Source organism: Anolis carolinensis, unplaced genomic scaffold (genome assembly GCF_035594765.1).
Source record: "Anolis carolinensis isolate JA03-04 unplaced genomic scaffold, rAnoCar3.1.pri scaffold_14, whole genome shotgun sequence".
Lineage (NCBI taxonomy): Eukaryota > Metazoa > Chordata > Lepidosauria > Squamata > Dactyloidae > Anolis > Anolis carolinensis.
The window spans coordinates 14,897,266-14,915,949 of NW_026943825.1; the positions used below are offsets into that span (position 1 = coordinate 14,897,266).

The 18,684-nt window shown below is 40.7% G+C and overlaps 2 long non-coding RNA genes across 2 annotated transcripts; one reads left to right on the top strand and one right to left on the bottom strand.

Annotated features, from left to right (window-relative positions):
• Positions 1-2,991: 2,991 nt before the first annotated feature.
• Positions 2,992-9,088, top strand: LOC107983361 (uncharacterized). The gene is made up of 2 exons (XR_001730805.2): positions 2,992-3,987; positions 8,554-9,088. It is a non-coding gene; the product is annotated as an uncharacterized LOC107983361 (long non-coding RNA).
• A 5,139-nt stretch (positions 9,089-14,227) lies between these two features.
• LOC107983362 (uncharacterized) lies at positions 14,228-17,071 on the bottom strand. Its single transcript, XR_001730806.2, has 2 exons — positions 16,877-17,071; positions 14,228-15,716 (listed from the first exon to the last, which is right to left on the bottom strand). It is a non-coding gene; the product is annotated as an uncharacterized LOC107983362 (long non-coding RNA).
• Positions 17,072-18,684: the final 1,613 nt, after the last annotated feature.

Consider the following 18,684-nt stretch of genomic DNA (forward strand, 5'->3'; position numbering starts at 1 on the left):
ATATACGATCACAGATTCTCTGTTCCTTACCAGGACACAGACTACATTAAATAAGTCACCAAACTTATTTTAAACTGACTCAAAATGAACAATTGAGTCCCTTTGATCCCCTCAACCTAGGATCAATCATCCCTGTGCCTCATCAGAGCACAGACTGCCTCTCTTTTTTAAATTCTGCACTTCTTCAATTAAACGGCAGTTGGCTTTGCCTACGTCTCCATGACAACCAGCCTCTGAGTGCTGAGATGCAATAACTGTAATACTTACCCTTTTAAAACACAAACACACAATTAAACACAACATCTGTAAATCAAAAATTCGTTCTTCATTACACAGGGTATAGGGTTACAGCCTGTGTTGGACTAGGTTATCATCACTAGGTTCATAGTTTGGGAGTCCTCCTGAACTCATCGTTGAGCCTGGAACCAAAAGTCTCGGCAGTGGCCAGGGGAGCTTTTGCACAATTAAAACTTGTGCGCCATTTGCGCCCGTACCTTGGGAAGTCAAATTTGGCCACAGTGGTCCACACTCTTGTTACATCCCAATAGAATACTGCAATGAGCTCCACGTGGGGTTTCCTAACAGTTAAAATCCATCCATAAATATATTTTAGGCATATTTAAAGCTAAAACATGTGTAAATCTATTGTATGGAATTCATTTTGAAACTATTTAAAAAATCTTTCAGGGTTGTGGTCCTCCAAGGAGAGAAAGATATGTCCTCTCAATTGCCAGAAAACAATCCAAGTCAACAAAGACATCCTCCGGATATTGATAGCTATAGAGATACTATAACCTACCAACATAGTTTAGCCCAGAGTTAATCTATCCCTTAATTGTCTGTGTCTGTTGATTACTTTCATGCACTGAACTCATTGTGACTTGTCTATGAACACTTGTGCCATTTGATCATAAGAAGCTTCTTGCAAATTCACTTCCTAGGTGCCATCAAAGCTGTTACAAAAGACTGTACAATCCATATTATCTAAAGCAACCATTCCCTATGATATAGCTATGAGATTGCATGACTCACTCTCGCTAAAATTATTGTCTAGCTATGGTCTGACGTGTGTTGAGCTGGTTGCAATAGGAATGCAGTGACTGTCTTAAGAATATTTCCATTCATTGCTGGGCCACCTTTTCTGTTCGGTGGAAGAATGAAACTTCTTTTCTGGTGAGACATTGTTCTTTGCTGGCATTCTGAATTGTTGGTTGCTCTCAAGTCAACGTGGACTTATGGTGAACATATGAATAAAGAACAGGCTCCTTGGCCCCACCGTTTTTGATCACTTTCCTTCACCGTTGAACCTTGCTCATGGAAGAAACTCAACTACTAACATAGTACAGTAACAGGATTCCAGTAGTCATGGCCCAAGAGCAACCTCATTGGATGGATGCAAGGGTCCATTCCATGTGGCATTGATTATCCAAATTATCTTCACCAATATATGATGATGGAAACTGCCATTCATCCTTGTCAACTATGTCCATTGGAGGTAATACTCTTCCTAGACATAGGGATTTTGATTGAGTGATAGAACTTCAGAACCATTCTTGGTCAATGATCAGGCAAGGCATTGATTCTGACAAAGTTGAGAATATCAATGGTGGATGAAACCATATGTTGGAATATTTTGGTAAAATATAGTGGTGTATCTGCTACAGTAGACCTTCTGCTTTGGTAAGGGTTAGAGGCACAGGACCTTCACTGAAGTGAGAAAACATTAATTTTTTAACTCCCTAGGAGTCTCTAGGTCCATCAGAATTACTGTGGTCAGTTTTCACCAGATGTTGACCATAGAATTGTACTGATGGCCCTAGAGATTCCTAGGAACATGTTATCTCTAGGAACCTTTAGATTCTTCATTGTGATTTAATGATAACGTAAATCACAGAGTAACCCCAGAGGACTTGCCTGCTTCTGTCTACCACCACATAAATCTAGAACACCATAAAGCATGAGCCAGGAACCTGGGCTATTCCCTTCCCATTCTATGGGAACAGATCTGATAAGCACAATAAGAAATCCTATTTTAGGAACACGTTTCCAAACCACCTCCCACGATTTTGGGTGTGATATCGCAATGATTCACCCTTCAGTTATGAGCAGAATCCAAGTATTCTTGGTCGTTTTGCTTTGTGGTCGACCAATATTTACGCCACATTCCTGCCGCACAACATTTCTTGTATTGTGTGATACAAAAGATTGGAGATGAAATAATTGCTTGAGTGGTTCAGATGCCTTCCTAGGTGTGTAGAAGACATGATGAGAAGAGCTCAGAAGTGAACCATGGCAGGAATCCTGAGACATAGTTACCATTCCAATGCCATGTTTGCCAAGATGATAGTCGTCCTATTCAATGGGCATACAAAGATGCCTTTTTCTAAATTAGGCCAATATCCAATATCCATCAACTCTTCTGGGGTAAACACAACATGGTGGTAGTCAAGTAGAACTCCAGGTAGGACACCAAACTGGGAACGAGCCTGAAACTGAACAGGAATGCAAATGGACACCAAACTATAACTTTGGCCAAACGATCCACCAAGTCCAGAATTCCTTTCAGTCCAACCTTCTCAAGAAAAGAAACAGCAACATTGGTGACAGAAGATTGCTTCTGTTTCTTGAATGTAGAACTTTTGGAGGTCCATGGCGGTAGAGAGGATTAGCTTGGCCCATCACCGTAGCACAGACAATACTACAAGTTGAGTCAAGGGAAACTCAATTTATAGTATTGTCTGTGCTACGGTAAAGGGCCAAGCTAGTCATCCCTATTTCCGTGGACTTCCAAAAGTCTTCTTAAGCATTTTGGAGTTCATTACTTGGATCCCATGACCAAGATACTTCATTCTCTGTATGTTTGCATATAGAATGAGACATCTAGGAGGTGGGGCCCAAATCGAAGCACAAAATCAATTTCCTAGACACCTAACACATATAGCCTGAAAGCAAATTAATATTCAATAGATTGGTTTTAAATAATGTTATGCATGGAACCAAGTTACTGAGCATTGAGCCCCCGGAGACTAAAGACATCACTCTCTCGGTCACTTACGTGGATAATTTTGAATTTTGGAATTTCAGAAATGGGACATTCAAACTATACAAGACAGACGTTGTATGCAGTCCTGTGGTGGGGAAAATGGTCTGATGTTGACATCCTAGATCTCCATAACTTGAATGAACGAATACTTACTTCTCAAGATTATGGGGGAAAGGGGGAATCGGAGGCGGCCCAACAATGAGGTGAATTAGGCAGTCGCCTGTGGCGCAAAACATACAGGGGCGCAGTCGAGACTGCTTTTTCTGTTGATTTGTTGTAAAACATGATGTTTTGGTGCTTAGTTTGTAAAATCTTAATGTAATTTGATGTTTAATAGGCTTTTCCTTAATCCCTCCTTATTATCCAACATTTTTGCTTACCCAACGCTTTTATTTTTCAGTGATTGGTTTGGGGGGGGGGGGGTGCCAAAATTCTGTTCTCCTACACTTGAAAAATACCTAGGGCTGGCTCTGGTTAGAATGATTCTCCAAAATGTTAGAAATACAATAGGGTTGGTGGACACATCCCTATGGAAGATGCAATTATGTCTTTCCAGGTATTCTGTTGTACTTGGATGTCCCCAAACCCAATACTATGGCTGTCCAAAGACTTACACACTTACATTGACATCCGCGAGGCAGTCAGGCACGTTTTGTTTAGCTTCAGTTTCGAAAGGCGGGTTATGATCCATGTTGACATGTCCTTGGCTCATCAAGCAGCCTGTGTTGTCATTGTGTTTAAAATAATGAGCCGAAGATCAGATAATGACTGATGGCACAATAGATAGATGTGGTTTTGGTTCAGGAACGTAATGTCATTCCTATTTTGTGATTGTGGCTCACATCCTGGAGAGGAACACCTGTGCACTATAAAAAGGATGTCTCTCCTACCAGCAGAGGAATTCAGCTAGAACACTTTGACCGGCTCCTCAATTGCTAAAGCAGGTAGGTGTGATCGGATCTTGCTGTTGACTTCTACTCTTATTTTACATTTTAAAGAAGCAATGACTTGGAGCTACCGCTTCCTTTACTCAAGGGTGGGAAACTGTCAAGGTTTAGGGGTGGGGGACATTGACATCAGTGGCCTTGGGGAGTTCTTTTTTTTGTTAATTATTTTTTATTGTTATTATTATTTGAGAAAAAGTTACAATTATATAAACATACTAGCTGTGCCCGGCCACGCGTTGCTGTGGCTTTTTTTAGGTGGTTCCGTGTCTTAGAGGGGGGGAATCCTTTGTTGGGAGGTGTTAGGTGGGCCTGATTGTTTCCTGGATGGAATTCCTTTGTTTTCAGAATGTTGCTCTTTATTTTGTGTTTTGAGATGAAAGAGTGATGATTACCGAATGGGTTTGGACCTTCAAAGAGTGGATGTTTCCCTGTTTAATGGGGGGGAATCCTTTGTTGAGCGTAAGAACGTAGAGACGTGGATGAGGGGTTGTGTTGTCAATTTTCTAGGTTGGGGGGCCTTTAGTTTTGTTGTTTTGCACGGTGGAGCGACACCATTATCCTTATATATATATAGATTCTATACATTTCCCCCTCTTTTATTTACATTCACCCTTGTGCTCCCCTTCTCCAGAGCTATCTCTTCTTCTGCAAAAATTCAATTCTTCATTTGGAGGTAAATTCCCATCTTATTTTTCCAATAATTTTTCTAGAAATTTTCTCCAAATCATTTTTTTTCCATAATCCCTTCTTTACTTTTACATTTGATGCTAGCTTGTCATTCAGTGCCATTCGCCAAACTTCTATATACCATTCATTGTATTTTCATTTCTCCTTTCCAATATTTTGCAATTAGTAATCTAGCTGCTGTTAATAGCATGTCTATTAAATTTTTTCCCCTTTTATCTTTCTCATCCTCTTTTTTAATTAAAAGTAATATTTCCACTGGATTCCTTCTATTTCCCTTATGACCAGGCCTTGGGGAGTTCTAGCCCCTCAAAAAGGTGATTTTCCCTCCCTGAAGTCCTCCTTGGGGACACTTTCTTCATGTTTTGGTCTTTTTGGTGGTATTTTAAGATCAGGAAGAGCTTTATTCTCCCAAGGGAAGTCAAACAAGATTTTTATGGGCCTAAAATATCTAGAAATATATTCCCTTTGTGATCTAAAGTGGTCAGTTGAGGACCATAAAAGCAACCCTTGAGGCTGTGTTTTCTTGACTTCCTTCCTGTAATGGAGGACTCATTAGAGTAATGGAAAGATGATGATACTACAGAATAGTAACATTATTATAGGACTTGAATTGTTTTCCCATGGAATCCTGAGATAGGTTATTGAAGGGCGTTGAGAAAGACAATGAGATATAGACTCTCACCAAACTTTTCATCCCATAGTATTTTGACTTGGATGTCAAAGCAGAGTATAGCATGATAACTTTGTATGGGAATTGGGTTCCAGGTTCATGAGATCTTTATGAAGATACATGACTATGATAAGAGAAGCCCAGAAATAAATATTTGTATCCCTATGCAGGAGAAAAGGAAGTCAGATAATGGACTTTTTTTTGCCAATGATAAACTTTGATATGTTGATACATCTTTTAATCTTAAACATGAGGAACGTAGTGGATCTTCTTTACATGTTTCATAATGCCCCACCAAATAATATTAAATTGACCTTTCTTTAGAACAATGGTATAGACGACACTATGTCTGAATGGGAACAATATCTAGTCTAGACAACACCTAGCTAGATTGAAGAATATTTGATATAGACAATACGAAGCTAGATGGAACAATATCTAGTCGAGACAACACTTGGCTAGATTGAAGAATATTTAATATAGACAATACGAAGCTAGATGGAACAATATCTAGTCTAGACAACACCTAGCTAGATTGAAGAATATTTGATATAGACAATACGAGGCTAAATGGAACAATATCTAGTCTAGACAACACCTAGCTAGATTGAAGAATATTTGATATAGACAATACAAGGCTAAATGGAACAATATCTAGTCTAGACAACACCTAGCTAGATTGAAGAATATTTGATATAGACAATACATGGCTAAATGGAACAATATCTAGTCTAGACAACACCTAGCTAGATTGAAGAATATTTGGTATAGACAATACAAGGCTAAATGGAACAATATCTAGTCTAGACAACACCTAGCTAGATTGAAGAATATTAGATATAGACAATACAAGGCTAAATGGAACAATATCTAGTCTAGACAACACCTAGCTGGAACAATATTTTATTTATTTATTTATTTATTTATTTATTTATTTATTTATTTATTTAATATACCACTCTTCTCCCCCAAGGGGACCCTATAGACAATACGGAACTAGATGGAACAATATCTGGTTCTAGACAATGTCTAGCAAGATGGAACTATATTTGATATAGACAATATGGAATTAGATGAACAATATCTGGTCTAGACAACGTCTAATGAGATGGAACAATATTTGATATAGACAATACGAAGCTAGATGGAACAATATCTAGTCTAGACAACACCTAGCTAGATTGAAGAATATTTGATATAGACAATACGAGGCTAAATGGAACAATATCTAGTCTAGACAACACCTAGCTGGAACAATATTTTATTTATTTATTTATTTAATTTATATACCGCTCTTCTCCCCCAAGGGGACCCTATAGACAATACGGAACTAGATGGAACAATATCTGGTTTAGACAACGTCTAACGAGATGGAACAATATTTGATATAGACAATATGGAACTAGATGAACAATATCTGGTCTAGACAACGTCTAGCAAGATGGAACTATATTTGATATAGACAATATGGAACTAGATGAACAATATCTGGTCTAGACAACGTCTAGCAAGATGGAACTATATTTGATATAGACAATATGGAACTAGATGAACAATATCTGGTCTAGACAACGTCTAGCTAGATCAGTGGTTCCCAACCTTTGGTCCTCCAGGTGTTTTGGACTTCTGCTGCCACAATTCCTAACAGCTGGTAAAATTACTGGGATTTCTGGAAGTTGAAGTCCAAAACACCTGAAGGACCAAAGGTTGGGAACTACTGTTTTAGAATGAGTACTTTAAAAATATTAAAGTTGGAAAGGTCCTTACTGACGATCCAATTGCCAGTTTGATGGACCTCTTGAATGGTCTTGTGAAGATAGCTTAGGTTGAACAAGAGTGACCTCTAGTGATGATTTGTGAGACTAGAGTTGAATACATGAAACGTTGTCAACTTGCAAATGAATTCTCATGTAACCGATGAACCTCATTTGGCATTCTAGTATGTTAATCTCACTTTCTTCCAGTAAGCTTTGGGTATTCATCTCAAGTGGGGTGACAATGACTTGTTTGTCAGGACCAATAAGGCTGGTTAGTGGAGAAATGTATTCAACTGAAGTCATTCAGAAATGAATTCATGAGTTTAGTGATTCAATACGGATCTTCAAACATCTTGTGTTACATATTCCTATCCCAAGGAACAGGGAGCAGTAAACAGAGCCTCTCTACTTCCCGTTGTGTTGTTGCAGTGACCATACGAAGTCATTTAGGTTGACGAATAGAAACAGAAACATGATACTACAGCGAATAGAATGTTGGAATGAGCAATCATATTTCAGCACTCAAATTATGATACAGTGGTGCCTAAATAAGTTGTGTGGTTGGTAGGGATGACATGGATTCACGTCTAATCCACTGCTAATTTTTGACAAGATGTTCCTTGATTTCCAGTGAATATTGTGAGGTTATTTGATTACCTCCAACTTTGCAAAGTTGCAGGAATATTTCAGAGCTTGCTGGGAACTCTGGATTATTTCAGGGCTGTGAGGCAGCCTGGCAGCTGAGTCAGGTCCAATTCTACTGTCCGAATTGCCATCATCCTTTCCCTGTGTTGAATGGACGATGCCTTATTCCATGTCACCATGGAACTCCATCCATGCTTGTAGCCGTTGTGGGCACCTCTACTGAACAGGGTTCTCATTTAACCAAGAAGTCACAGATGATACCTTCATCATTGTGGATCTAGCGCACACAAGCAGATGCTTCTTAGCTGTGATCTCTGTTGACCACATTATGGTTCTAGAGCAGTGGTTCTCAACCTGAGGTCTACAACTCCCAGAAATCCTAGCCAGCTTACCAGCTGTTAGGATTTCTGGGACTTGAAGACCAAAAACATCTGAGAACCCCAGGTTGAGAACCACTGCCCTAGAGATAAAAGATCAGAGAATTTCAACCTCTGCAACCACCAAACTGAATCAATGACATATGCAGGGTACGTTAGACTTGAGAACCAACGTGGTGGACTATCATTGGACCATGATGCAGGAGGCTAGGGTTCAATTCCTTGCTCAACTATGGAAACCCCATGGATGATCTTGGATGAGTCAACATTTTCAGCCCAGGAAACCATGTAGGGTTGCCCTCAGTTGGCAAGGACTTGAAGGTCCCCAACAATAACTTTCATAAATGTGTATCACTACATTGATTCCAATCATTTGATACTAGGGATGTACCACTCATCAATTCAACATTGATTTCTTTCTTTTCAGTGACACTTCAGCGGCAGAACAATGGGCTGTTGTTGCGGAAGATGCTCCAGGCGCCACAACCAAAATCCCACTTATGAAGGCCATGGGCAGAATATGCAAGGAGGAGCGAAAGGAGGAGCATCCTATTCGAAAGGTGGAAGCTCGGGAGGACAATCCGAAGGATATAAAGGTGCTCCTCAGCCACAATATAGCTCCGGCAGTGGCCAAGGAGGCAAATCCTAGCCGACCAACCTCAAGATTGGCATTCACTTGGGCAACTGAAGACCTCTCCTGACAAGACCCCAGATCCCGAAATTTCAAATGTGAAGAATTCTAGAGGAAAGCATAGCAATCAGATTGGGACTATCTTTTAAAAAGGACTACAACAACATCGTGTCATCGGTTTATTGCCTGGATATTACTTCCACTGGAGGCGATAAAAATGCAGTGTCCATTCATTGTTGTGTACTATGCTTTAACCTATATTGACTTGTCCCTTTCCTGAAATAATAATAATAATAATATAATAATAATAGACTATCCTTTACCCAAACAACATGTCTCGATTTTAGATTGTTTTATTTTGGGATATTTGCATATACATAATGAGATACTTTAAAAATGGGACCCAAGTCCAAACACAACATACATTTATACTTGAAGGTGATTTTATACACAATATTTTTAATAGTTTTGTGTATGAAACAAAGTCAATGTAGATCGAACCACCAGAAAGTCTTACTTATTCTATAGATTTCAAAAAAGCATACACGTACAAGTTGAATGTCTTTTATCTAGAATGACTGGACCAGAAGGGTTTTTTTTTCAGATGTTGGGATGCTTGTGTCTACATCATGAGATATCTTGGAGACTGAAGTCTAAACATGAAATTCATATGCTTCATATAAACCTTAGACCAGTCGTTCCCAACCTTTGTCCATGGACCACCAGTGGTCCACAAGAACTTGCACCAGTGGTCCACAACCTCACCATTATTACACCGTTGCATGAAGAGCAACTGGTCTTGCAAAACCCTCTTCTAGTGCTGAGATAACAGGGATGTTGGGAGTAGAGAGGCTGACTACCCACGAAAGGCACGACAACAAGCCTTCTGACTGCTGCTTCTCCTCCTCCTCCCCTTGAGTAGAACTATGCCATTTGGCACCTGGAAGCGGGGCGCCTTGGTGTCTTTGTTTTGAGATCTGTTCCCGGGGCTATTTGGAGTGCTGATTCAGAAAATTGCATTGGATAGACCTCATCAGCTCTTGATTATTAAATACGGTTTTCTGTGCATGAGAAGATGGTGACTACTGAACTGCATATGTTCTGTATCAGAAAACTAGAGCTGATGTGGTCTATCCAATACAGTTTCAGCACCCCAAATAACCAAACCGAATCTAAAGTTGATCAAAAACTGATTCGTAATCCTTTTGGTACTAATCTTGGAGAACCATTGCCTTAGACACATAGGACAAAGGTCATTTTATACACAGTATTTTTAATAATTTTGTGTATGAAACAGAAGCTTGGATCCATTCGAGGATGATTTCACGAATCCAAACTTACAAAACTGTGGCTTTTGTCATCATCATTTGATGGGACAAAGAGATAGCCGACTCTTCTAGTGTATGCTGGGCTATGGTACCATTTAGTTGAGATTCATTTTCCTTGCTTGAAGATGAGCCAGATGTTTGGGACATTTCTTTTGTTTTTATGGAGTCTTGAAGGTGTCTTGGTAATTTGGGTCCAATGAGTAGGAAAGGTTATCGAACTAGTTTGGTCACCGCACACTAAATCTCTCATATGAGTTTAAAGACAGAAATAAAGACCTGTTACCCAACTGTCCTAAGGGCATGGAGGAAAAGAAGTTGGATAACTAGAAAATCCAGCTGATGATTCATGGAAGGTGCAAGTTCTCACAGGTTCATTTTATAAGTGGAAGGAGGGAGATAGGTATAGAGTTGCCTTTATTTTCTCTCTGTCTCCCAAGACAGTAAAATGAACGCAGTTTGATCCAACATCAATTGCCATACTTCAATGCTATGGGATCCTGAGAGCCTTAGAATTTAGTCTTCTCTGCCCAAGAGTACTGGTACTTCACCCAACTACAACTCCCACAACTCTGTAGCATTGAGCCAGGGCATTTCCAAGTGAGGTCAAACTGTATTCATTCTACAGTGTAGATACTAGCTAGGCCAGTGGTTCTCGGGTGTTTTGGCCTACAACTCCCAGAAATTCCAGCCAGTTTACCAGCTGTTAGGATTCTGGAAGTTGAAGGCCAAAACATCTGGGGACCCACAGGTTGAGAACCACTGAGCTAGGTCCTTCTGTAGTATCTCCCTGGTAGACTTGTGGATGATTGAGATAGGGCTTTAAATCCAATTCTGAATAATGTCCAAGTTACTGGGTCTGAGATTCTAATTATGGGGTTGGTAAATGATAATAAAAAGGAATATTGGCCTCATAACTTGAAGAATATCTTCTATTCTGAGAATATACCAGTGAAACGAAATGGAGTGGTAAGGAATAATCACAAATATTCTTGACCTAGACAGGCAAGAGGCTCTAAGAAAATAGCCACAGTGAGGTTGGATTGCACTGAATGTCCATTTATGTGAAAAATCTATGAGCAAAGAGCTCATAAAATGATACATTTGGTGATGACTTTGATTGGTTAGTCTTGCTTAAAGTTAACCATATCCATTGTTGAAGGATAAACCCAACTGATGTAATAGATCTTAGATCTACTCTACTCAGGACAACCAACTAGAGCAGTGGTTCCCAACTTCAGATCTTCCAGATGTTTTGGACGTCAACTCCCAGAATTATTTGTATTATGCCCCAACCAGTTAAGTTAGCAGGAAGGAATTCTGGAAGCTGAAGTCCAGAACATCTGGAGAACCAACATTCAAACTAAAGGACTCAGGCCATTGGCTTCAGACTCACCTTCAACATTTGGGTGCGATAATGAATCTCGAAGTATTAAAAAATCAGTCAAAATAACAATCCACAAAAAGGTAGGAAGCATTGGGATTTTGTTGTCCTTTCATGGACAAGAGCTGTCCAGAGCTGTGGTTGGTACGGGCAACATCTAAGGCTATATAAGACGAATGCATCTTTACGAGACTATCTCTGAACCAATTGGAACTGCCCTTGAGTCACAACATTTTGGGTTGGTCAGTCCCGTGCACAGACTTCCGGTTCATGTTGTTGACTCCATGTGTGTCTCATTGGTCAAGAATTTTGTTTGTTGTTATGGTTATCATTATTATTTGCAGAGCTGGAATTCAAGCTATGCTGGTATAATAACAGGGTAATTCTTTGGCGAGCCCCAAAGGAAGTTGCAAGGTTGTGTTTAGAGGAGAACTAGCAGGGAGTTGTGGTGCTGTGCAACTAGGTATTTAAAGGAGGATATTGGGATGTCTTGGGTGCTATGTACTCAAGTGACTGAGCTTCATAATTCCCAATGAGTCCATCTGGCTGTTTCTTCTGAATTTACGCCCCATTTGATGGATATAATTATCCGTTTAGATAAATAGTATGAATCATTGGGTTGGACTGGCCCCAATGTGTTGACCCAAAATCCAATAAACACATGGATGGAGGTTTTGAGGACAACTTGGAGATGGCTTGCAATGTTTCTCTTTCCTCCAACAAAGATGGTAGACATGGGTCTCTTTCCCTATATATCCCCCCCCCAAAATGTACACAGCTTATAGTTGCTCCAAAGACTAAGTAAATATTATTTGCTCGAAGTATAATGTTACAATGATTTAATCAGGCTCCTAAGGTCCATCTTAAATTACAATTTAGAGACCATCATCCATCAAAGCAGTCCAGTTTACCACTGAACTTTTATTTCCACTATGACGTGGTTCCTAACATTTGGATGAGACCTCTTTCCTTATGGATGCTATACAAATCCTCTGTTATGACCAGGAATGTAGTAGGGATCTCAGGTGGGTTCTCCAACGGTGGTCAAATATTTTACTCTAGTTATTTCATTGGACTTTGAAGAGTGTCCATAACCATTGTTGAATGATTTAAAAGGGCTACTCTACTCAGGACAACCAACTAGAGCAGTGGTTTCCAACTTCAGATCTTCTGGGTGTTTTAGACTTCAACTCCCAGAATTATTAGTATTATGCAGAATTTATTATGAGGAGGATAGGTTTCAGCAGCTTAAATCAAGTGCCTATAAATATGGTCAAAAGACCAAGAGTGGATTCACTATTGTGTGGATATGGAAGCTACTTGTCTTAACTTCAGACTAAGCGTAGAGTCAACAAGTTGCTAGACATATCCCTCCATTCTAGCAACCACTGCCTTGACTTTTGAGGGAGAGATGAGGCAGGCATAAATTCACCATGCCCAGGTCCAGAAGTAGCTGATCCTTTCTCTCCATCCCAACTTCCACTGCCCTGGCCTCAAAGGGGGAGAATAAGAGGTGAACATGGCTTCATTCTAGGTCTAGTGTCCTACAAACAGGTGAAAGACTCTCCATCCACCCCAGCTACCATTGTCCTGGCCTTAGAGCCAGGGATCAATTTAACCGGGGACCACTCTCCTACATTAGTACCAAAAGGGTTACGAATCAGTTTTTGGTCAACTTTAGATTCAGTTTGGTTATTTGGGGTGCTGATTCAGAAAATTGCATTGGAAAGACCACATCAGCTCTTGCTTTTGATACAGAACATTTCTGTTGGTGAGCAGATGGGAACTACTGGATGGCCATATTTAATAATCTAGAGCTGATGTGATCTATCCAATGCAATTTTCCAAATCAGCACTCCAAATGACCATAGGAACAGGCCTAAAAATGAAAACACCAAGGTGACCCCGCGTCCAGGCATTATATAGAATGGCTCCACTCAGGGAGGGAGAAGGAGGAGAAGCAGCAGTCAGGAGGCTTGTTGCCGTGCTTTTTGTGGATAGTCAGCTTCTCCCCTCCCCATTCCCTCAGCACTATTAAAGGGTTTTGCAAGGCCAATTGCTCTTGTTGCAACTGTGAGGCCGCAGACCATATTTTAGTTCTTGGGGACCACTGGTGGCCCACCGACCACAGGTTGGGAACCACTGTCTTAGAGAGAGAGAGAGACCAGCAGTATCTTCTTGACTTAATGCCCTCCCATACTATCATTCCCTTTTCCCTTTATATCATGTCTCAATTCAGTTGTAAGCCCGAAGGCAGGAAACTGTTTTATTGTTCTTTTATTTGTACCGTGATGTTGTAATAATAATAATAATGATAACATCCTGTCTGTTAGCCCCAACTAGAGTGAACCCATTTAATTAATTGCGGAATAGTGAGTCAACACATAGCTAAAGGCACCAGATCCCATCTGATCTTGATCAGGACTTAGATGAGAGACCTCCAATGGATCCCAGATGATATTTCAGAGATGTCAACAAGCAAAAACACCTCTGAGCATAAGAAAAACCTATGAATTTAATGGGTGACCTGAAGGCACACACAGTCTCTAACTTTAAGGAAACTGATCCAGTGGAGTTCAGCCACAACCAGACCAGAAATCATTCCTCCTCCCCTTATCTCTTTGCTGTCGTTGCTAAGCATCCATGTTATCTTTTGGTGCTGAGCATTTCAATTTTCTAGAATTCTATGAGAAGATATACTCCATAAACACAATGGAGCAATGTTGACCAAATATGGAATTAGAGAGCCCCAAAACAGATCTTAGTATAATACTTTTTTATTTGAATAAGCATGCAAGTTTTTGGAAATGGCAAGACATTACAAGCAGCAGAGAGAGAGAATCCTGAGTTGAACTTGGAATCACTGTATCTCCATGAGGTCCTGAGTTGGAGTAGGAAGAGGAGGCATTGTCCTTTCACATATTCAGTTGACATAGCTCCTGATGGTGGGCATGAGCTATGGATGGAATTGTCTACAGCCTCCCCTTCAGGGTGGATTTATGAAGGGATACTACAAAAGTGTGGAAGATGGGAAAGATACTAATCCCAACTGACAATCCGTCCATGTGGTAGATGTATCTTCCATTATGGGTTCATCCTTCATTGTAGTGGTGAGTTGTTAATAAATGTCAATCCTCCTTTCTTCCGATAAGCTCATGGTGAAGTCAATGGTTCTCCTCTTTCCTCACCAAGAGAGACACGTCATCGTGGTTCAAACTCATCTGGTGACTTGCATGGATACATGAGAGAGTTAGTCCTTGGATCTCCTGAGTCCCGACCCAACGTTATTATGTCTCCTCCTTGGTTTTTCATGTAGTGATGAGAAGCAAGACTCAGAAGACAAATAGCAGAGCAGGAGAAGAAAAGAGACTAGTAGTAGACCTAGGCTAGAAGGAGGACTAAACGAGGCCCATCCTAACTGTGGAGAGGACGGGACTTGTTTAGTTTGCATTTTAACACAAAAATGTTCCAATGGAACTTTGGGAACCAATAAACAAACCAATTCGTACTTCTTTGAAAGCTATCACAGAGTTCTCCAAAACCGTGACCATAAATTAAGGGGAAATGCATATACACAGAGAGAGAAATGTGAGGAATTGTTTGCAAAACTGCATAGGTGGAGGAAATTGCATGCATTTCAGGAGAATTGGGGCAAAAAGAGTCTATGGATTTTCCAGCCAACGTTCAAGATGGGCCGACTGCAAGCTTGTGAAGGAATGGGAAGCAATAAAGCCGAGGGCGAGACAAATCATGAAATAGAACAAAAGTAGATTTAATAGAGTCTAGGGATAGAAAGGGGCAGAGCTTTAAGAAAGAGCATGGTCTTTGGGGGAGAGGAACTAAAGTTCCCAGATTCCCCTTTAAGCTTGAGAAATCATGTTCCAAGGAAATACCAAGTTCAAGCATAGGTCAAAGAAGATATTAAGCATGATAGAAATAGTCAACAGGTCAGATTGGGTTGCAGAAACAGAAAAGATGGCAAACCCAGGAGGGAAAGAGAGTTAAAGGGCCACATCCAGAAGATGGTTCTAGTGGAGTTGGCTTTCACTTGCAGCAGCCTTGGCAACAGCAAGGGGCGCAACACTGGGTGCAACACTGGTTGCAACACGGGACGCAGCACCGTGGAGCACAGCAACAGGGAGAGGGGCAGCAGTTGTTGTTCCCTGGACAGGAGACAATCATCATGGATTCACCTCCACCGCCTCCACCGCAGCAGTCACAGCCACCACCTGAACCGGAGTTGCCCATTTCTGCAAAGCAAAAAGATGGAGAACGTCAATGGAACCAATGGGTAGGGGCATGTAAAGCCATAGGATGCTACATTAATGCAGTTTGACCCCACTTGAACAACCATATCTCCATTATATGAAATCTTGGGAATTGTCATTTGGTGAGGCACCAGCATTCTTCAGCCTAAATCTTGGTAGAACATCCATAATTCTAGAGTATGGATCCATGGTGGTTAAAATGGGGACAAAAACTAATTAATGTTACAATGTCAGTGTGCCCTTAGATACACAGATCTTCCAGTTTACCCCCATTACAATTACCATAATAACATCCCATGGAATGCTGGGATTTGTAGTTCGGGGAGGTACAAAATTAAAAATTAAAAATTTGTTGTTGCTATCAGTAAATTTTGACACTGTCCACAGAAGTAATTTTTCTTAAGTCTCGTTCAAAGTTATTTTCAAAAACAGCCCAACTATAGACATTATAGTAGTCAAATCTGAAAGTGAAATGATGGACGCCCATCATCAGATCTTTCTCTTCCAAGATTAAGTCAATTGCATGAAAGTATGTTGGCACTACCTTGGGTTCTTTCCATTAGAACCACCCCTCTAGTCCTCACAAGAGAGTCCAAATTGCATCCAAAACTGCCATTGTTCCATTTGGTTGGTTGACTTGGTCCAATGTTCTTTCCAAAAGTAGTCAACCAAATACGTCTCAGAAGTCCACAAGTGGGACATGGATCCCATTTGTGGGTGTTGTTCCTTTCAATAGGTTTTTTCCATGCTGGAGATAGAATTAAACCCTGATCTGCAGACTTCTAGTTCAGCTCTCAAAACTTGCTGGATCTCCATGAATCCAACTTTTCTCTACTGCCTCAAATGTGGTTGTCCATATGTCCAAACTCAGCAGATGTAGACAGCCGGAGTTTGGAGATGTTGATAGATCTAACTTCTATGGAATCTAACACCTATGAAATTGCTCGGTTCTCTTTCTGTTCTATTCACACACAACCACCATTTCTCCAAAGCTGTTTGATAAACTTGGAGTCATCCAACCATGTCTGAAAAGGATATATCCTAAAAACATGAGAGGCTCCGAATCTATCTGGAGTAAGATGCCTCTATCTAATGGTAACCAACCATATCATATTTGACCATAATGGTGAAATGCAACTTACCTTTTGGAGATGTTAGGAGTGTAGTATCAATAGAGAATGGAAGTGAGATTGTGAAGAACCTAGGGAGATGGGGTGCCTTTTATAGTGCCCCACGAAGCCTCCCAGTAGGAAATGATGCATTTGGTTGGAACGATAACTTCATCCTTCATCCTCAAAGCACACTTCCTCCTATCGTCCCATTCTGGGGCTCGTGCTGCTCAATCCACAATTCTCATTAGAAGAGTATTTTCCCTATGGTGCATAATTAAAATAATCTTCAGATAGCAACCCAGCACTTCCCAAGCCCTCGAAACATCTGATTAAAAGTATGAAAATTAGGGAGCATGAATATTTAACTTTTGCCAGAGGGACCTGAAAATTGAGATCCGTTCCTAAGGCCACATTTTGGACGTGACTCTTCTTTTATGTAACTCTTTGAAATGGACCTGTCTCTCCGTTGATGCATCTCTTGGTTGGTGATCACCTCCATCCCATGGAAGTTCACATGTTCTCTCTTTCCAAAATACAATTATCTAGTAGACATTAGTTTTACAAAAATGTGAGAATTACATAATTTTTTTTGAATTACTTTATATCTGAGTCAAAAGATCCCAAGGCCAGATCAGTTAGTTAACCCCAACTTGTGATATGTATGTACTAAAATGTGAGTGTCCTGTTGACTCAGTAGGTCTAATATAGTTGGGAATAACAAGAACATCGTAAGAGCCCATTTGGTCATCCATGAGTTGGAACAAGAAGCACAGAATCAACACCATTTTATTCCCATAAACCATGCCCTTGTTGCAATATCCTATGTGATTTCATATGACTGTTGGTGCTCATAAAATTGGCGAACTGGACACAGTTGGCCACGGAGATCTGTGGGCTTCAATCAGGTCCTCTTGGGGATCATTATACTGTAGCTTCAATTGTCTCCATTCCAGTCTGGCTCCAGTTTTTGCTTGGAAAACCACCTGTCGATGTCAGGGAAGGCCCTGATCCTTATGCTTTTCTGACCTCTTGAGAAGAAGATGCTGAGATTGTCTAGCTGGGAGAACATTATTTGCCTTCTCAATTAGTTTGGATTTGGAAACGCTTCACACTAGGGTTCCAAGATGAAAAAAAAGGTTTCAATTCTCGTTTCTAAAGTAGGGGGCACTGGCGCTTCGATATAGAAAGTATTTCCGATTATTTTCACCCAAAAATTTCGGATATTTCCGAAAATTTGTAATGATTCTAAATGTTTCTAAAATGGTGGATGCGCATGCGCAATAGCAAAAAAAAAGGAACCCGAGAGGGGGGGGTACTTTTACAGGGCTCTCCCGCCCTGATTTCTTGAGCTATCCTCATCACATTTGCAATGCCCTTGCAAGTTGTGCAAAGATACTTTGAAAACTAGAAATTCCCTTGCTATATTTGTAAGCAAGGAGGACACTGGAAATCAATGGTGTCTCTGGCTATGTGATCCCACAAGCCTCAACCCAATGCCTTCAATTAGAAATGGACCAGTGACCACCACGCCAAGCAATCCCCTGGCAAGGTGTGCAAAGATACTTTGAAAACTAGAAATTCCCAAGGGCTAAGAGAAAGAACCAGCAACAAAACCTTAACCCTTTCTCCAAACCCCTCTGTGGGAACAACCAGACTGGGCCACTTCACCCTCTCTCTCCCTCAAGAGGTTCGCTTGCTCTCCGTTTGCACACCACCACCCTCTCAGCGCAAAGCCCAGCCCAGAATAGCTCACCCGGGCTACACAACGGGCTTTTATGGCAATCTTCCACATGGACGCAGAGGACCCTAGCCCCCACCTTTGCTTCTGATTGGCCGGG